The 21,881-nt window shown below is 42.1% G+C and overlaps 1 protein-coding gene across 4 annotated transcripts in view; it reads right to left on the bottom strand.

Annotated features, from left to right (window-relative positions):
- The window catches only part of nlgn1 (neuroligin 1), a 330,532-nt gene that overhangs the window by 162,844 nt on the left and 145,807 nt on the right, over window positions 1-21,881 (bottom strand). The gene's annotated exons all lie outside the window — the stretch shown is intronic.

Here is a 21,881-nt window from a genome sequence, read left to right as displayed (position 1 = left end):
AGCTGTCGGAACACATTGATAGCAGCGGCGGCAGCCTCAGCTCTACACGCTATTAGCATTGTTTTTTTAAATGTGGGCGAGCAAGGACTGGGTGTGAAGGATCATTCTGAGAGAGAATGCTAACCCCAGGAAATATAGTGAACATTCCACTATAAAAGGCCCACAGCCCACACAGAGAGTGGCCAAGACATTTCAAAGGAAATTTTTGAAATAAAACTCAGATATGCAGCTATTACATTCTTTTATGATTGTCTTCCTTGGATTTGCTATCTACTACCACAGCAGTTATGATCACTGGGGATGTGCCACGTGAGACTGAACAGAAATGATTCAGGTAGAAGTTTGGATTCTTCATTTTGCATCCAGTGAATCTAATACTCAAGGCCCCTATAGTGTCTCTATGAGCCTCTATAAGCACTGGACTTGTACCCAGGCCACCATATTTCATGTCCCGTGTGAAACCAAAGGTTGAGTGACTTTCACTGGCAGCATTACGTCTCTTTATTACAAACATTATGTTATTACACACATTACAACGTTTCCTGCCACTGTTGCATAACATGAACCATGAGTTACAATGTTACTTGCGTGACCGTGCGTTGCACATCGGCTACTTGTTACAACGTTAAGCACGCACAAACCATCGGCATCGCGATTTCACCACAATAGGGCTACTGCCCAAGCGATTAATATGATGGAGCAATATACAGGACTGTCTCAGAAAATTAGAATATTGTGATAAAGTTCTTTATTTTCTGTAATGCAATTAAAAAAACAAAAATGTCATGCATTCTGGATTCATTACAAATCAACTGAAATATTGCAAGCCTTTTATTCTTTTAATATTGCTGATTATGGCTTACAGCTTAAGAAAACTCTAAAATCCTATCTCCTAAAATTTTAATATTTAGAGATAGGATATTTGAGTTTTCTTAAGCTGTAAGCCATAATCAGCAATATTAAAAGAATAAAAGGCTTGCAATATTTCAGTTGATTTGTAATGAATCCAGAATGCATGACATTTTTGTTTTTTTTAATTGCATTACAGAAAATAAAGAACTTCATCACAATATTCTAATTTTCTGAGACAGTCCTGTATATGTTCAATCATTAAATTTAAGATCTATAAGGACACAGAAATACAGGTTTTGCACAGTCCATCTAATATGTGATAAATTCAACTGATCTGACGTTAAATAACACTGAATTAAAAAGATACCAAATTACTTTTAAATAATAAATACTATAATAAATCAATCAATCCCATTGGTCAAGTGCAGAGACAAGTCAATATGGCCCTGCCCCGTATGTTTTCTGTTCTCAAGTTAGTGAACAGATCACCTAAAATGTCTTAATAAGCACGATGTAAGCACAACTAAATCTAAAATAATATAGGACTCTGAACTATAACTGTCAGAAAAGTCTTGTTTATTCGTGGCGAAAATGTCACAAATATTCAATTTCTGGAATAGTCAAAGACTTATTGACGTGCAGTGAAACCTACACTTTGGGCCCCTGGAGGTCTGGGGGCAAGTCGCCTGCTTTGCCTTGCTAATTTTAATCCACCCTTTATTGTAGGATTCATGACCAGAAGTATAGTCATTATGCTGCTGATAACATTAAACTTGCAGGACAAGTAAAACTGGTAAATTAGGAGGTGCCCATAATTAAATAAAACCACACGGGGACAAGATCAACAGGCACACTATATTTCAAAGAAGCCACACTGCATTGTTAGCAGAATGTTATTGTCCACAGCAAATTATAATCCGAGAATAAACAGTGGTTTAAATAATTGCAACCGGATGGAGCAACATGTCTTCCCCTGATGCCGTGGTGGACTACCTCATCTGTGCATAATCACAATCACTCATTACTATTGGGTTTTTAAAATGGCATTTCTTCTTCTTTTTATTTCTCTTCTTCTTCCCACGCTTTGATTTCCATCTGTGTTCCTTCAGCCAGCACTGGTCCCTTATTGCTTGAAAGCTGTAGTCATGACCTCAGACTCAGGGTTGGAGTTCAGCGTGGATCCATCCATATGTCCCACATTGCTTGCGTGGCCTCTCGACACGTCATCTCACTCTCACAGTCGGGCTGTGTGTTCTAACCTAAAATAAACCACGGTCTCCTGCTGCACTCTGCTTACTCACAGAGCTCTGCACCCGGATGCTCATACGTATATAGGAACCATTTGATGACTCACACAAGCAGGTGTACCCACGTGCTCATTACCAGCCACATAAACCTTTTAATCCCGACCAGTCTGCACTGAAATGACCTGAAATTAGAGAAACGGGCGTGTGCACAGAAATGAACAGAACCTGGCTCTTCTTATCTAAAGGAACAATGTGACTCAACTACACTCAGAACAAGTCAATCGGAAAAAATGTAAGAACATTAATATTTTATTATAACTCATGAAATACTCTTTTCTTTTCCTTTAAAATATATTACAAAATAAGAGACTTTAATTAACCAAAACGCAGCAATGATGTTCATTGTGTGTGCCTTCAGTAAATGAATCACACCATGATCTTCTGCCTTTGAATCAACCTGAAGCGGAGATGTGTATCAAGTCCAGATCAATTAGCAAAAGACAGTCAATGATGTGTGTCTCGTGGATGGAAATTAACCTTACAAGGTATTGAAATGTATCATATACACATGGATTCATAACAACAATGAAGTGTCTAGCACACTTACAAATGACAAAAAGTTACTATTATGTCTTGTTTTTGGATGAACCATAACCAGGGGCGATCACAGTGTTGTAGGTGCTATTGCCAAATATATCACATGGATGGAGAAGAACACACACACTATCCAGTGGGCAAATGGATGAATGAAAACAATGCTGCAATCAGTACTTCTAAAATGTACCCACATGAGGAAAGCAGGAAATATCTATTATTTTTACATAAAAGAACCCAAAATAAATTATACAAGTCTGTATTTTATGCACTATAATTATCTAAATGACATATCTGGAGCTTGACAGTTCATTCTTGATGGTAGAAACAGCAGTTAAGACATAATATCCTTTCAAGGTAAAGTCTTTTGTCTTTTTGCTGAAAACGTGTGCATGTCGTGACTGAAAAGGAACAATGAGCTGATGAGAGCTGCACGTTCACATGGTGATTATTATTATCTTGTCATGTTCTGCTTGTTGGTTTGTTTGTTTCTCGGACGGATTACCCAAAAACCTATTGGCCTGATTTTTCTGAAAATTGGTGGAAGGGCCGAGGACAGAGTAATTACATTTTGGATACACACAATATTGTTCTGTCATGGTGGAGGTCTGCGTTCCCCCAGGGCACTTCTAGTTCTCTTTAGTTTTCTTACTACAAGTACAATTACGACATATATCATAAAAATAGATTGTAGCCACTTTAAAGAACATAATACAAAAAGATGACTGTAATGTCCTCTTGCCTTATACGTATCTCATGTCCATGTGGCCAGAGGCAGGGAACGTTATTTGATATAGTGTTGATCTGGGACTGTTAACATTTAGACCGTGGTCAACATCCAACACATTCAGGAGAAATGAGGACGCTGCCTACGAAACAGGAGCTCTCTCAAACTCTAGCTCAGATTTGTGTTGTTTGTTGCAAATGGGCGTTCAGCCGACACACCTGTTGCTTTTTCCCATTTGAGATATGTGACGGTGAAATGTTTTGAGCCTCATGGCGATCCATGACTGAACAAACCTCTGTGCAGCAAGAGTGAACAGCAAGTAAACAACTTCTCTTTACCGCAATGTTTGGTCCGACAACTGTTGTATAGTCTTTTTTTTGTCTGTACCCTCTTCTTTATTAGAACTACTGCCACATCCATTAGGAGCGTGCCCTTTGAACTCCAACTGTCTGGTCTGTCACTCTGTCAGCCATGGGGCCCAGAAATACTTTATCCCAAAGACCTACATATGGCTGGGAAGTCTGGCTTAAAGGAAATGCTACTGCGCGTGAGCCCAAGGATTCACAGACCGCTGAAAGATCATTTTTACAGAATTGTATCCTCAGAAGTCAAACCGGGTCAATCTCTTGGTCCTCAGAAGTGCTGCTGGCACTGTTCTTGAGTACCGCTCTCTGCTCATTGACCCCAGGAGAGTAAACACGGGTTTGGATATCCTGCCTCCAGCAGCAAAAAGTGAAGTGTCGGTCAAAGAGCCGCGTCCGGTAAAGGCAACCTGCTCCAGCACCAAGGCCCCTCCCCCACTACTGCACAGGGAACTATCGCTTGTTTATTCAACGTTTATTATTATTGAATGTGTTGTGTGCCCAAATTGCACCAACTTAGACACATACACACACACATACACAAACACACAGACACACTCACACACACATGTACACACATCCATTGATGGGAGCAGATTGATGCAACCAGTTTTCAAAATATTGCTAAAAGCCAAACCTAAGGGTTGTTATATGGTCTATGGTTTTGTTTTTTAGATGTTCAACTATTACAGATAGCTGTGATGTTGGACTGTCGACATACTTTTGCCCATGTATGCACTCGCTCTTTATCACATCCAGACATTATTTTCTTTCAAGGTCTGTCACTGCAAATTTTTTTTTTTTCTTCTCTCATGTTAATTTCTCTTCTTCTTCCATCCTCATTTTGTTCATTGTCCTCCATCTGTGTCTCATTTGTTCAACTGCCCAACAATTAGTTTTCAGAGCCATTTTCTCTCCAATTTGCTTCCCATTTGCTGCCCCCCCCCCCCCCCCCCGCCTCCTCCAACTTCCAAATTGCCTTGAACAATCACCTCTTCACTGCTGAGCTTCTTTTTTTCCATTAAAGAACAATACACAGCATGCCTCCACATAATGTGACTGAGGATTTGCTTTTTTGTAGTTTTTATGTCGGCTAAATTCTCTATGAATAATCTAGCTGCCAGCTAACTGCCCCAGAGTGCAGATTATCCAACATAATAATGGGTTGATAACCCTGTAAATACTATATCTGCTCCTCTCTAAAGTGTGTGTGTGTATATGTGTGTGTGTAGGTGTGTGTGGGTGTAAGTGTGTGTCTGTGTGAGCGTGCTTATATCAGTCACAATAATAATAACTCTCAGCCCGGCTACGATAACCCTAATCTGACACAGGAAGTAATTTCTTGTCTTCACCCAACAACAGCAGGATTTTCCACCACGGCTGCGGGCTGATAGTGTCGAGGGAGAAGAATAAGGGGCTCCTGCCCCTTCAGTACAATAGTTATGTTAAAACAATGTGCCTTTGTGTACTTCTTCCTCTTTATCTGAACTGTCATATTAAATGACACTATACATGGATATATTTTGAAAATGTTTAATAGACTTCTAATTACACTATTACAAAGTGTACAATGTGGAGCCTCTGAATTAGGGGGCAGATACATTGTATTGGAGCTTTTATCCCACAGCAGCTTCAACAGCTCTGGAACAAAATGTTGTATCTTGTGATCCAGAAAGTATACCACTGCTTTCACATTCAAAGTTACATAAGCATGTAGCACATATATGGGACACTTCTCATCTCATTTTTACATTTGGATATTTGCATATTCTTAAAATAGATGGCACTCATGGAATTATTCATAAAATCACATGTTCATTTAATTATTTGCAGTGTCATGCTCCTTTCCACTAACTTAATATGCTAGTTCCCTTGGATACATACTTACTTATATTTAAGACTTTAGAGCATCCATCCCTCTAATATTACTTGATGCATAATGTAGATACATGCTCCATGTTTCTAAAACTGAACCACACGCTTTCAACTCTCTCCAGCGTAAACCTATTCCAGTCAGAACGATGAGCGGCTTCTGAATCTGCAGACCTTCGCAGTAGGAATGGTGGGATATGAGGCTGTATTTACCCCCAGGAGACAGACGCTCTTCTCCTGTGTGAAATAAGTCTGAGTTGACCTTTTTACCATTGTGTTGTGACATAACTTACCTACTTAACAGTAGGTTACATAAGAATTGCTGAAAAGCTCTTTCTAAAACGTTGTGTTCTCCAGATCTCATCATTCCGGATCCTTTCTGTGCATTAAGAGACCTGCTTTAGCTTTGATGAGATTCACTCATGCTTAAAAGTGTAAACCTTTTGGAACAGCTATTACAAAAATAGTTAGTTGGTTAATTTTAATCTAAATTTGCTTTGCATTCATTGGTTGATGTCAGTGTATCTCTGAATCATACAGGACTGTGAATTGGAAATAAGTTGACAATATGAAAGTATTCATGTCACAGGGGTTATTACTTAATATATTGTGATACTGTAAGCAAAGTGATATATTGTGATTTTTAAAATGTAAATGTTAGCAAAACTGTCATAGTATAAAGAACGCACCACCATATGCAAAACTTCTGAGAATAAAAGTTGTTTTATATGAACAGTGGAATCTGCATTCTGCATCCATATCTTCCATGGCTATATACCTTGAGAGGAAACAACCACAGAGAAGACAAATCTATTGACGAAGGAACTTTTTGCAAGCAAACTATTAATTCAATACAGTATTTTTGAGAATCAATTTAAAAAAAACATTGACCAGATATTTCTGATATTTTCTTACACATTTTAGCGTATTTATCAGGGAAAGGGTCAAAGTCATCTACCAATAGTCAGTGGTCGGCCAGAGAAACATCTTAGATTATATTAACAAATGAAAAATAAGAAAGATAGATGCTTTTGCACACCTTTTGTCTTGTAAGCATTCTATTTCGCTGTTGGCTTGTTCATCCGGAGTGGAGTAATGACCGCTGCCATCCCACAGTTTTTGGACGGTCACTCCAAACCAGGAATGACACTTAAACAATGGGGAGGGTTAACAGAGAGGACTGGGACACAACCTCATTAACTCTGTTCCTTAAGTAAACACCGACGGTCACCAGGCCTTCTCACTGAGGGGAGCTCACTCTCCCAGCTGTGATGGTGGAGCTGCTTTTGGCCCGCTGTGATTGTACCGCTCCGTCAGGTTACATACGCTGCAGTATCTTCAGTATAGGGGAGATGCCTTTAGTGGAACCATGCACTTGCAAAGCGGGATCTCGAGTGCCGACTTGACAGACCTGCACTTGGGCCAAAGATGAGGAATCACCATGTTTAGTCATGTGTCACTCCTGGTGGAGGCCCTCGTGTCAGAGGTGCAACATGGGAACAGTATGTTGAGGTACATTTAACACCATCTGTGTATTATATAACTGTAGGGGCAAAACATATCAGCCTGATTAGACCGTAGCCTGAACGGAGGTGAAGCTCTGGTAGCACTATGACACATGTTGTGATTAACCAAGGTTTCATTTCTTCAATGGACTCAAATGTCAAGGTGCTATTTTTGTATCCCACACGTCTTTGTTGCAATTTGATTTAAAACCTCTCTTAACAATGTCTATTTCACTGTTGAGGTGAGACATTAGAGGCAGTTTTGAAGGAATGCTGATTCCATAAACGTACATGTCACCTGCTATGTTGGTATTGTTAATAAAGTCTTGAAATTATAGATTTAAAAAACTGAAATACCCTGTACCCCACTTCAAAAACTGCATTGTCAAACCAAAATGTTTGTGTAATGGAGCTCTAATGCCCGATTATGCTGCTGTGCACTACTCCAGCGAAACAGTTTTACATAATCATCAAGTGCACCATGCGAATGGAAGAGGACGTTCCACAATAACAACTGTCAACCAGTAGTCACTTATTCTCTTTTGCTTGAGCATTCTGTTTGAACGTGATCCCGTGTCTTATGATGTCTGAAGAGATGTGCCAAGCAATTAACAAAAATCACATTCTGTTTCAAGCTATGTATTAATATTTTTTCTTTTGTATGAGGGGGGGGGGGGGAGTAAAAAGGAGGACAGCATCCTCCAGAGAGATCTCCATTCTGGTGGCTGGCGGGCAGCTCTGTAACTGGCAGTCAAATAAGGATACATGCTCTTTCCTTGTCCATGTCCTTTGCTTCTTCACTGTCTGTGTGTGTTCTCCTCTCTGTCACCACTGCACACACACAAACTCATTTACAGGGTGCAAACATTGGCACGTACGACTGCGAACACATGCCAGTCCTGCAGGCACACCAAGAAACAAACACACACACACACACACACACAGGTTTTAGGGCCCCAGGGGGTGTGAGTTGGTCAAGGAACCTAGCCATGACTTCGCCGGAGAGATAGAGGACAGTCCAGCAGAAGTGGGGGTTTAAGGGGGTGAGAGCTACATATATTATGATCTGAAACCCTCTGTTTCTCTTGAGTGTGTGCGTACATGTATGTGCGTGTGTGTCCCCTACAGTGAAGACAAGATGCAGAGGAAAGCTCTATCTCTCAAGGATGGCTCATTTAACGGTGAGAGGCTATTTCCTATTTCCACTGTGGATGCTATTTGGCTGGATCTCTCTCTAACTCTCTCTCACACACACACACACACACACACACTCACACACAAACACACACACACATACACACACACATACACCCAAAAACATACTTTGACACAGCACGCAGTGCCGTAGGTGCAATGTGGGGTGTCATAAAAAGTCAGCTTTTACCAGAACCCCCCATGGAGTGACATATTAACCTGCTACCCTCACACACACACACACACACACACACACACACACACACACATGCTAATCATCCCCTTTCTTTCTTCTTCGATGCTTTTGCTTTTTTACACCTGAGCACGACACAAATAAATATATCAATCAATCAATCAAAACACACATGCACACACAGGGGGCACGACAAAGCAGGTGAGCTGCATAATCAACACAAAAGGGGCAGAGATGACATGAATTAAAGATTGAGTGACATTTAGCATGTGCTCCGTCGTCAGCTAGGAGCGTCTCACATCATTAAGATACTTTGGTTTTCATTTGGAGTCCACACAGTAATAAAGGTGCTAACGTGAACCATATAGGTGTTTTTTTATTTGTCCCCATTAGGACATGAAGAGTTATGACTAGAACCGTCTGCGACAGGTTCCACCCTGAATCCTCTTCTATCCGGAAACGTTCCACCTTCTAAGGGGGCTGACAATAAACCACCCACTACAAACTACAAAGAACCATTTTGTCTAGAACCCAATTATGGGGTTCTACCATGAATCATTTTAAATTTCCTTTTATATCCAATTGATCCGTCTCCACTCTAACAATTAGCCCGGGGTGGTGCAGTGCAACCCAACCATGCACAGTTCTTTGGTGGTAGTGTAAGTAGTACAACCTTCTTAAGCGCATATACCTTCAACAATCTCTGTAGAACTACTCCTCCAAAATAAGGTTATTTTGAATACAATGGTTCTTAATTGAACTCCTATTCTTAAAGAGAACTCTTTGAAAACCCTTTGTTGAAAAAAAGTGTTCATCAAAAGCAAGTGGTTATGGGTCGCATCTCAGCCCTTCAGGAAGAACCCTTTTGGACAATCTGGCTCTATTGTTATGGGATTTCTCTTTTCAAACACAGACAGGAAATGCAGTATTTCTTTTTAAATGCTGTTTTCATAACGTGGGCGGGCATAGCCTCTAGAAGCAGCATTATGCGAGTCACCAATTGACCTCCCAGGAACAGCTGGGTGGGGGGGAGACACTCCAGGGGATGTGGTGCCTCTTAGCAAGGCGCTTACTGTGACCTCAGCACTGATTTCACAAGGTCATTTCCCTGTGAGGATTCATGTAGCTGTGTGAGTGGCAAGCTTGGTAAGTGAAGTAAAGCAGTTCAGCAAACATTTCCACTGTAATTGAAGGCCATGAGTAAAAAGCTTCAACAGGGCATCACTGAATTCCGACTGCTACAAAATAAGTGTTATTTTGAGAATACGGTTTGATGGACTGCTTTACAAAGCCGATGGTTGGTTGGTTGGATGGAAAAAAGTTATCTGGTTTTGCCAAAAGTAAAGCTGATTGTCCTCGTTGTTGGATGGATCTTACTAATTGGGAGAATATTTACACTCTAGGATGTAAATCCGCCAAAGCTCATGAAGGCCATGAGTAAAAAGCTTCAACAGGGCATCACTGAATTCCGACTGCTACAAAATAAGTGTTATTTTGAGAATACGGTTTGATGGACTGCTTTACAAAGCCGATGGTTGGTTGGATGGAAAAAAGTTATCTGGTTTTGCCAAAAGTAAAGCTGATTGTCCTCGTTGTTGGATGGATCTTACTAATTGGGAGAATATTTACACTCTAGGATGTAAATCCGCCAAAGCTGGCTTGGCCTATACAATATAAATTACATATAATTATAGGTTTTATGAAACATTTTCAAGTTCATGAAAATAAGAATCATAAGGATGTGACATTTGTGACATTATGTATTTGTGAAAAAATACAAGTGATGATCATTGAATGTGTTGTTACTCTGTAATGATTCCTTCTGGCCACATGACATCTATTGCTTCTGTCCATCCGGGGAGAGGGATCCTCCTCCGTTGCTCTCCTGAAGGTTTATTTCCTTTTTTTCCCTGTGAAAGGTTTTTTTCTATTTCTTGGGAGTTTTTCCTGATCTGATGTGAGGTCCTGGGAGTGCCTGATACACCTAGGAGTAGCTTCAGAAGCAGGTTATCAGCTATTCACATGGCTGATCATTGATATGAATAAAAGAAGATTACGCTGATCTCTAGTGGCTATCGTCACTATGCCGGGAACAAAGTAGGAAATAAGTATTGTTTTATTCCATTATCACACACAATACAATGAGTAAAGCCTATATACAATTTAATATACAATATGACTGAAAAGGCCTAGGCAGAATCATAATACTTATATAGGTCCATCCTAAATTATTCAGTAACCCTTAAGTAAATTGTATATACAAATTAAAATGAAAAAGGAAAACAATATATTTAGTTCATACATTATTATTATCTTCAAAAATAGCTTAATAAACAATACTTTTGTAATTGTTGTCCACCTGGGGAGAGGGATCCTCCTCTGTTGCTCTCCTCAAGTTTTCTTTCCTTTTTCCTCTGTGAAATGTTTTTTCTTTTTTTGGGAGTTTTTTTCCTGATGTGAGGTCCTGGGACAGGGATGTTTATGTGTACAGATTGTAAAGCCCTTTGAGGGGAGATTGTAATGTGTGATTTTGGGCTATACTAAATAAACAGAATTAATTTAATAAAATCAACAACATGGTTTTACATTCTTAAATTTATGTTGGTGTTTATTCAGGTGACTAAGTATGAGGAATACAATGCGGGGAGGAGATCAGGGTGGATGGATGGGTCCAACAAACTCAGGACTTTCACCCAGGAGGACACTGTGTCGTGTGTACAACCAAAAGTCAGCGTGGACTTATTTTACTGCACTTTTGTATGGCAACTATGTAACAAATGTACTAAATTGAACCCAAAAGCACCATGTAGTTGTGTTGCCTGAACCTAAAGTTGTTTAGTTTCCCTTCTTAACGCTGAGTTTGACTTGCTCAACGTGGTCGGTGTAGTTTGGCCCGGTTGAAACATTAAGATGGTATCACCACTGGTAAAAAACAATCCAATCAACAATAATAGTATTCAAAATAGGTGCGTCAGAGCCCACACATAACTTAAAAAGGCTTGACATTTACATTTCACCATTTTCATTGTGCTGTTTGTCAAAATCTCATGTTGACCTCTATGTGGGTGGTTGCTCCAGAACAAAGCCATGCATGAAACAGCCTGCAGTGGTGGGGTTATTACCAGTGGCGGCTGGTGATTTTTTTTGGGGGGGGGGGGCGCAGTTTAAATAGCACTCAACAATGAGAAGAAAAGAGGTTTTGAGTAGAATATTGTAAAAAACAAAGCTTTATTTCAAGAAAACAGCGTGCTCAACACTGTCCAATAACAACTATCAACACACTGTAACTTTGGGCATGAGAGGTTCAGAGCAGAATGCTTTAAGAAACATTGGGTTGGGTTTCAGAGGTTTGCAAAATAAAAGAGTTTCACCCTCACATGAAAGAGGTTCAGAGCAGAATAGAGTCAGAAAGAGATCACATGTTACATTGGGTGTTTGACAGAGTAGACCCCACTACGTGTAAAGAAAAGTAGCCCTCTCTTTAAAGTTGGCAAACTTCTCAATAACTCTCTGGTTAAAGTCAATCATGTCTGTAACCAGCCTGTTTCCATTATTCTTGAGGGAATGTGTCTGTTTTTCAGAACTTCTTCGTTGTGTTTTCGATGCCAGTTCGGTCTTCTTCTGCTGCTCTGCTCTGCAAACAGGGTTAGCTTCAGGCTGTTAGCGAGTAAGCTACATGCTCTTAGCTAGATAACTGCGGCAAGATTCGTGCTTTACACTTGTCTGAAGCTCTTTAGATCCCTCACCCCGTTGTAGTCCAGAGAGTTTCAGTCCCAGGACTTTGGAACAACAGACAGGGGAAACTAAACAGCGCATTACTCACTGAGCTCCAGCTGACAGCTCCATTAGCAACCTGCTCTGTAGCTCCGTGGAGCTCTCTGGGCTGAGGGAACGATACGTCTCTGATCTGCCGAATAGTCCAGTCACGTGAAATAATAAAACGATGTCATTGGCCAATGAGCGCACATTTTTGTGTCCCAAGATTCACGTTTCATCCGCCAATGAAAAGACGTCCTTGCCGAAACGACTGTGAAATGTTTGCTGCTCCCGCACACACGCATTTGGCCGGTGTCCCGAAAATGGGGCGGGGCTTCTCTCCGTGATAATGAGTGGCGATATATTATATTTTTTCACATTAACTTAAGTGGTTGTTGACAGGCTGACGGTCTCCCACACGCATTTAGCGCGTCAACACGGTATATTTACTATTTAAATGATTTGGCATACAATGTTTTTTGACAGGATGTATTTTTTTTCTTCTTCTTCTTCTTTTTTTTCATCTCAAAATTTGAAGAGGGGCGGCGCCCTAGCGCCCTCTATGGACGCACCGCCACTGGTTATTACCCGAGGGCTCACTCTCGCGACACACCGGTCAGATCATTGATTTGAAATGTGTCCATGTTATTCTAATTATTACATTTCTACAACCAGTGTTTACAGAGATGATTCTAGTACTGGACATTCTGTGTTATGCTTACTTCTGGCTGACTCTGGCTGAAATCGGAACACATTTGGAGGTTTTCTGGATGAACACAACACATTACAAAGCCGTATGCAGGTGTGGAGTGCTGAGTAAGCAGTTTAAACACAATGAGCATTGACTATTCATAGACTGCCAAAGCATCACTGATGTACATTCCCATTCAGAGAAATTGTAGACTTTAAATGCATATTATCCACCTGTTCAGTTAAATCCAGCTCACCATCACATTTGAATACCAAGTGCACATCTTAAATTGTGCCCTCCATAGTGTAGTACATTGCCGAGCATTAAAGTGAAATTGCATTCCACCAGCCAGTGTGTGCAGCAGATGGAAAGAGAATAGTGTGACATTTAAAAATGCCAGCCAACTAAGCTCTCTCCATTACAGCCTTTCAGTCCTCATCTGAAATCCACAGACAGATACGGACGGACTGAACGGGGGAGAGGAATACACACAGCACACTGTAATCTTTTACGTGTGAGTTAGAAAACACGCATTGGCATTTGGAAAGCATCACAAGGGATCATGTTGATCCTGATGTGGCTGAATAAACACACTGGTGAGGTTAAGAGGAGGATGCGGGGCTGACAGAGGAGGAGGAGAAAAGGAAGCGAGGAGAGGGGCTGGAAACACAAAAAGGAAAATAGGGCTGAGCAAGAAGTACAGTCGAAGAGGTGCAGAGAGCTAGAGGCAGAGAGAAAGAGCTTTCCAGCAGATGCATTCCATCTCCATAAAAATCCAATCCTCTTACTTTGCAATATGCTCCAAATGGACGGATTGACATAAGGGGTCACAACCTTGACCGTAACCCTGGCAACCATTCCTATCCCCACCGCAAACCTCATACTCCTTTCTTCATATCTCCTTTGGCTCTCATATCTGGTCTTACCTTTCCTCCACTCCCCTACATTTATATAAAACTCACACACCATATTTCACACCATATTTCACCCCGACATGTGCTGATTGTATTGAGGATATTAAAAGATGGACAGGCCACCACCTTTGGCCCCCTAAGGATTAGGGTTTGCCTCGTGCAAGTGAAAGATGGGAGGAACCATGATAAGTAAGTCAAAAGCAGGAACTTTGAGTGATGGACAGAGGAAGCAACATAGAAGGGACGTTTGTGTATTCTCATCCCGACTGCATCGGTCCACAAAGATGTCTCCACCCTTTTGCGGCTACAGTTTTTCCCGAACACCATGTACTTTTAAACTCAGAGTTATTTGAAGCTGTCGGAGCTAAAAATCTGATTCCATCCACAAAACTCACAGGTATTCCCACTGTGCAACAGCCCTACCAATCCTGACAATGGCATCATATTGTTCTGCAACAGGACAGCATGCGTCTTACTCCAAGAGAACAACACGTGTTAAGATGTGTTTCTATCATCCACACTATATTCTCCAGTGCAAAGGACATGAGCAGCTTTGACAACCCAACTTTAAAGGGACTAAGATCACTGTCAGTAGATTTTACATGAAAAATAGTAACTATTCATGGGGGACAACAAAGAAGAAATAGGAAGACAATGTGTCTTTGTACATGTAACTAGTATTTAATATTAATCATGTAATCATTGTTTTTACTGTGCTATGGAGACTCACAAAGTCAGATAAAAAGCTTTTGAGAAATATCTTGTCTGATTATATTAAATGTCACTTATATGTAGCAATTATCATTATTATCATTCATATAGTACTGATCCATTTTCTGACAAAAAGAGCAAAAAAGAAACAAATTCTCGTCATTCTCGGTGTCTTGGTAAAAAGTTCCTCGTTTGTTTGTGACTCATGAACATTCTTTGGCAATAAACCTGTTTCTGATTCTGATTCTGATTCTGATTATGATGAACCATTTAAAAAAATGCCCAGCCTCAATTGTTTTTATTCAGCTTTTCTTTTGTGCTCTCCAATTTGTGTCAAGAAGATAAGAATGATACAAACATCTTCTTGTTCATCTATCTACTGAGCCGCCTCCACGCAGCTGCATAGTCGTTTTTTGGTGTTTATAGAAAGTCTGGGGACTGATACAATGACAACAAAGGTAAGAAGGTGTGAGATAAAATTCAGTTCATTTTGAGATGCTATCAAATCTCCACCTTCCACCACTTCAAAGACAGAAGGGCCTCCCATTATTTCTAATTATACATTTTGGTTCTTGAAGGTTGCACAAAATATTAGTCAAGTTAGTCAGTCAGGCAGACTAAGAGCTATTCCCCAGCTGCACTGTGCAGAGTGGGTGGCGGGAATGCTGATTTATTTTGTTCCTTTTCCCTGCCATGCTTTGTACTGTTCTATTTTAGCCCCTTCAAACACTGGGAGACGTCCCTCCATAGAAACCAACCAACCAGCCCAGTCTCCCCCGGCACCCACAATTATGCAGCAAGTTACTGGAGCGGTGTTTCTCCTCTTCTGTGCAGCACGTATTACACGGACTCTCACACACTGGGACAATCCTATACTGAGGAAAGAGAATCCACACTCATACACACTCACACACATTCACTCACTCGCACACGCACACACACACACCTACACACACACACACACACACTCACACACTGGGACAATCCTATGCTAAGGAAAGAGAATCCACAGTCACTCACACATACTCACTCACACACAGACACACACACTCTCTTACACACACACACACACGCAGTTTATTTTGTAGTTTGCCTCAGAGGGCTTTACAATCTGAACACATACGGCATACCTGTCCCAGGACATCAAATCGGATCAGGAAAACCCCCCCCCGCAAAAAAAATAACACACACGCTCGATGTAATGCACACACAAGCACAAATGGGAGAATGGCCCATTTGAAACAGGCAGGGGAACACATCTATGTGGCTTTGTCTTGGTAGAGGGGGTAATTAGACCAAAGAACTTTTGAATGGGCATAATTATGGACAGGTGCAGCATCATACACACAGGATTGGGAGATGTGAACATGCTTCAGAGGCGTATTATTGACATCGCCATGCAAGATGCAAGCTGTTTTCTATGGAATCCTCCTCCTCTCCTCCTCTCTCCCCTGTAAGGAAACCCAAAGGGCACGAATGATACGCACATGTTTACACTCCATGGGGATGAACTACACCTATTTACTTCTTGGCCTATATCACTAACAATTCTTCTCTGGCTCTCTCCGAAGGCGGTCGCATTTTTTCTCTCCCTCCCCCTTCCCATGATCTTCCCTTCCCTGCTTGGCTTCTCTCGTCATGTCTTGTTTGTCTCTATACTGGAGAGACTCTCTACGCATCGCTCTTCGAACTAAAAACCATGGACGTAATCAACTGGTCCTTAAACGCAATTGACACCATCTTCTCGACGAGAAGCTCGGGTTCGGGGGAACCTGCCTGTCCTGCTGGGACGAATGTTGCTGGATACACGATGGACGCGTGGGCGAAGTGGCGGGTCTTGTGCCTAGCACCACTCTCCGTGGAGGACGTGAAGACATCTACCTATTGAACTATGATTACAGGATTTCTGCTGTTTGGATTTGGCGCTGCCCTGGCTTATCGGAAAATTAAGGAAACGGTGACAGCTGTAAAAAGCCCCCTAAGGCTGCCCGACATGATTGCGTTGGGTAGAGTTGTTGGCACTCAGACTGTGGCATTAAACCGCCAGAATGATAACATCGTGGAGAAGCTGACGGCTCTGCAAATGAAAGTGGATCAATTTGAAATTTTATTGGCAAACGGGAGGAAGATGGAGGAATAGTGGTTGCGCAAAAAATGCAGCTACTGGAAGACCAAACAATCCCAATCTTATCTGCTGGCTCCCTTACCCGGACGGGCCTTGGCCAAGGCCGTTACTGGAACAACAACTCCCGAAGATCACTGAAACGAGAATCTCTCATTCCTTCCCCTATCCACAGACACCTGTGGTTGTTTTCTCCCAGGACCTTTCAAGGCTATCTCCATGGCAACGACCATCTTGCGGACTGAGAACTCTGTCTGTTGTGGCCTGGGGAGGACGATATACCAGAACACGCACTTACGAACTTTCAATAATACTGATTCGCATTCACTACCCCTCCCCATCCCACGCCTTCGCCTGCTTTTAACCCCAGTGTGACCGGACGGGGCTGTGCTGGCGCTGCTGTGTTGGCGCCCGGACCGGCTGGCTGCTTGTCGGTGCTGGTTACCTTCTGCCCCCAATGGATGGGCTTAGATCACCCAGTTGTTGGATTACCTCCCTCCCCTTCCTACTCGTTGCAAGTCATGTCTAAAATGTATGTGCTTATGTGCTAAGGTGTTTTTTTCCTGCTCCCACACTGTACCCCTCTCGGGGCATAGTCGGGGGGTTGGTGTTTTTTCTCGCCTTCTTCCCTCATGTTATGCTGTAATCTTTCATCCACCCTTTCTTGTAATTTCGATGCTTTTGTACCTGTACTCTGGCAAACGACAAATAAATATATCAATCAATCAAAATCATGTCATATGTGTTTATATGATAAATAAATGTACTATTATCATGAAAACACATTTCAACGTGTCATCTGACACCCTACCCTTGATCAAATATTACAACAAGAGAAACATCGAAAGAGTTAAAATATAAACATATATGAACAACAGAGTAATATGTATGCTGAGTGCGGCTGGATGAGGTGCCCACTTTGGAAAATAGCTGGCCCCTGAATGGCTGGCCTGCTCCCCTGCCTCTTCAATTGCAGTTCAGCAGATGGTGGAAGAAGATTGAAGAGGACAGGCAAGGTTCAGAGTACCATATGGACGTTTCTTGTGCAGCCATCAAATGGAGTTTGGAGTGTTCACTGCACTGCTCGAGTGGCCAGCTCAAAATGTTACTTAAAGCCCCATTATGTAGTTTTTCCCTTTTAGCGCCCCCTTCAGTTTTTGAGGTATTTAACGTTTACTTCAGTGTCGTAAATACCCAGTTACGATAGATGCAGCCTCGCATACACTTGTATTGAGTTGGGATCATGTGTTGTCCTGTATTATAATTATAATTATAATTATTGTTATTATTTGTACGTGTCACGGGTTATAAAAGGTGATGAGGGGAAGGTGACGCAAGTTTTTTTTTGTTTGGAGCGCGTTGACAGGCGGCGGTCTTGTGAGCGGACTCAGAGCGGCAGCAATCCGGCGACTGTTTCTATTTTGGATTTATACCAACGGGCGGGATCACTAATATGAAGACTGCGCAGGAACACTGTGAACTGGGCCCAGCACCTACCGGACTAGGGTGAAGTAGCGCGGGGATTGAACGCGGCGCCTCGCCACGTTTCCGCCTGGTCGGTCAGCTGTTTGCCGCTTTTGGGGAGGGGTGTGCGCGTGCAGTCATTTACTTTTGTTTTGGGGGACTGCAAAGACTTTGGGGACTGTCGGGATCCGCGGATTATACTTCGTTTTGAGTGGGTTTGATTGTTTGTAGTATATGTGTTCATTTTGGGGGCTTGCAGATGCATTGAATTTGATTTAATATAATAACATGTGGGTTTCCGCATATCGACTGTGTGTTTTTCTTTTACGACCATTTGAGCAGAGAGAGTTAACACCAGAATTCGCAGATCCGCTCATTCCCTTTTTTTTTTAGCGTATTGTACCTTTTCCCCTTGATTGAGTTGCTCAGGGCGAATTGTTACAACATAACCAAAAGAATGACAACATTTAGTTTAGATGAAATACCGATCGCGTTTTCAGCCTATATACGTTGTTTTCTAAATGTTTGAATGTGGAGTATGTGTGACTTGTCCTTTAACTCCCACGTAAAGCAAATGTCAAGGACTGCATTCTTTCATCTACGTAATATTTCAAAAATCAGGCACATCTTGTCTCAAAAAGATGCAGAAAAATTGGTTCACGCGTTCGTTACTTCGAGACTGGATTACTGCAACTCGTTATTATCAGGCTGCTCTAATAAGTCTCTTAGGTCCCTCCAGTTGATCCAGAATGCTGCAGCTCGTGTTCTCACTAAAACTAAGAAAAGAGATCACATCACTCCTGCACTAGCTGCTCTGCACTGGCTCCCAGTAAAATCAAGAATCACTTTTAAAATTCTTCTCTTAACGTACAAAGCCTTGATTGGTGATGCACCATCATATCTTAAGGAGCTTGTAGTACCATATTGCCCCACTAGAGAGCTGCGCTCACTAAATGCGGGACTACTTGTAGTTCCTAGAGTCTTAAAAAGTAGAATGGGAGCCAGAGCCTTTAGTTATCAAGCTCCTCTTTTATGGAACCAGCTTCCAATTTCAGTCCGGGAGGCAGACACAGTCACCTCGTTTAAGAGTCGACTTAAGACTTTCCTCTTTGACAGAGCTTATAGTTAGGGCTGAATCAGGTTCACCTGCTATAGGCTTATTGCTGCCGGGGGACGTTTTAGGATGCACTGAGCACCTATCTCCTCTTTTTTCTCTCCTTAAGGATGAATTTTCATCTCTCAATCACACGTTACTAACTCTGCTTTCTCCCCGGAGTCCTTTTGACTTCACGTCTCATGGGGTCATCGGACCCTATGAGACGGCATAGATCCTATCTGCCTGATGGATCATCGAGGTCTGGGTCGTGGAATTCCTGCTCCTGACTACGCCACTGTCCTGTTGAGACTCCGCCCACTGTTGAGACTCCGCCCACTCCTCCTCTCTACCGCCATCTGCCTGATGGATCGTGGAGGTCTCCATCATGGAATATGCCTACTATGAACTATTCATACACTCTGTCACATTCATTGAATGTATTTTAACTCTAAATCTGTCCTTCTGTACACATTACATCTATTGCATCTGTCCATCCTGGAGAGGGATCCTCCTCTGTTGCTCTCCTGAAGGTTTCTTCCCTTTTTTCCCCCTGAAGGGTTCTTTGGGAGTTTTTCCTGATCTGATGTGAGGTTTTGGGGCAGGGATGTCTATGTGTACAGATTGTAAAGCACTCCGAGACAAATTTGTAATTTGTGAAATTGGGCTATATAAATAAACTGAATTGAATTGAATTGAATTGATCGAATACAATATTGTTGACAACACCAAAAAGCTACATAAAAAAGCTACCCTTATACTGTAGCTGCGAGCGTGGAGTGGCACTATATGACATTGCATAATCACTGCCAGAAAGCAGGTCGAAGTACATCCGCCCCGGATCGGGCGGCTCCAGAATCCTACATAGCGGAGTTATTTCCCCACAGACCCCCGATGGCAATGGCGGAGCCGCAAATCGCCATATTAAAAGTCATTGTAGCGGCACAATTTTTTTCAAGCTGTTATTTTAAGGTACAATTGTTACATGATGTTACTTTAAGTAGTGATAAAGACATTGTTTTTTAAATGGTGAACAACTCTTTCACGGGAATCTAGAGAAAACTTCACTTCACTGATATTTTCTGAAATACAAGCCGTGAAATATTTTGATTAAATCGGGTGGAATTTTACCATAAATTACTTATATGATTTGTGCCTTAATAATTGTGTATACATTGACCGTGACTGTTCGCAAGATCAACTGTGAACTTCCAATATTAAGAAAGAATGCAGATGCATATTTATGCTTTCATTGATACGATGGCTATGAATAGTCTTAACCGGCAATCTGCAAACTAATTTCAGGTTGCACTTGCAAACCTTTAAAAAAAAATGTTCTGTTCATCTTCTGCAGACAGTTGCACTCGATCATTCTGGAGCACAGCATGATTCATGGGATAAGAGAGTGTATGATGCCAGACATCTACCCCCAACTGTGAAACACTATAATTGCATTTCAGCTTTGCATCAAAGAGTTAATGAATGCAGGATAAGGCCGGACATCACGACAAACTGGCAAGCGTAGGTGAAAAATGGCCACAGGTTCTTGTCTTCAAGACTACAGCGGGCCACAATAACTCAGTGGAATAGGTTCAAGTGCACATCAATCACTCCCCCATCCAATCCAAGAAGCACAGATGGTGGGGCAAGCCATCAGCAGAGTTGTGATTGGGTTAGAAGGGGCACAGCACGGAGACTGTTGGTGCATTATCGGCTTCAATCACAGTAATGCTCCATGCTCCGGCAACGACCTCTGGGGTATGTGTGTGTTGCCCATATATCATCACTATCCCTTTTGCTGGACCCGCTGACCAACACACTCACTATCTCACCACACATCCTGGCACTAAGGGTGCAGACAAACAGGCAGACAACACAGCATACAACATGCATGAAATAGCTCCTGTAGACTATTTCAGAGCATGAACGCACCCCAAAGTAGTCGATCATTGAGCGTATGAAGGAGGAAACAGGATTGGAGCAGTGGTTGGCTGGGGCAGAGACCTGCGGCGCAGACGCAATGCTCCATCACCGTCTACAAGCACTTATGAAGACAGCGAAACAGCAAGAGGCTGAGATGAAAAGGGTCTTCTCCTCTTTTATGTGTGTCCCTCCCACTGCTCTTTATCTAACCCTTGACTTATATCAATCCGGTTATGGCGTGACATGAACCTTGGGCGGCAGAGAGACATAGACAGACAGAGGGAGAGACAGAGATATGGGGGGAAGAGGGAAGGCAGCCACAGAGGCACCATGTGGACACAGACAAAGCAGCAACAGGCAGACTGGCTGATAGAGAGGGTGAACCATGGGCTGACTGGACAGCTGGCAGACAGACTGGCCAGTTTGCAGATCACACTGAAGCGACTGTGCTGGTGTATTTATCTGACTAAGGTTTCAACTACCATCTTGAGAGAATGCCCATTTGTTGTGTGAGTTCAGGCCCCATGAACCTATTAGGGCCTCAGGGCAGGAATGGATCGTACAAAGGCCGCACCTTTGCCCGTTGTGCATTGTGTCGTGGATTATAACACGGGAACGATTTTTCCAAAATACATTTTAATTTTTCAGGACCATATTTTAT

This window comes from Pseudoliparis swirei, chromosome 5 (assembly GCF_029220125.1).
Source record: "Pseudoliparis swirei isolate HS2019 ecotype Mariana Trench chromosome 5, NWPU_hadal_v1, whole genome shotgun sequence".
NCBI classification, from domain to species: Eukaryota; Metazoa; Chordata; class Actinopteri; order Perciformes; family Liparidae; genus Pseudoliparis; species Pseudoliparis swirei.
The sequence above is the reverse complement of the archived record's forward strand: the minus strand, read 5'-3'. Positions and strand labels throughout refer to the sequence as shown.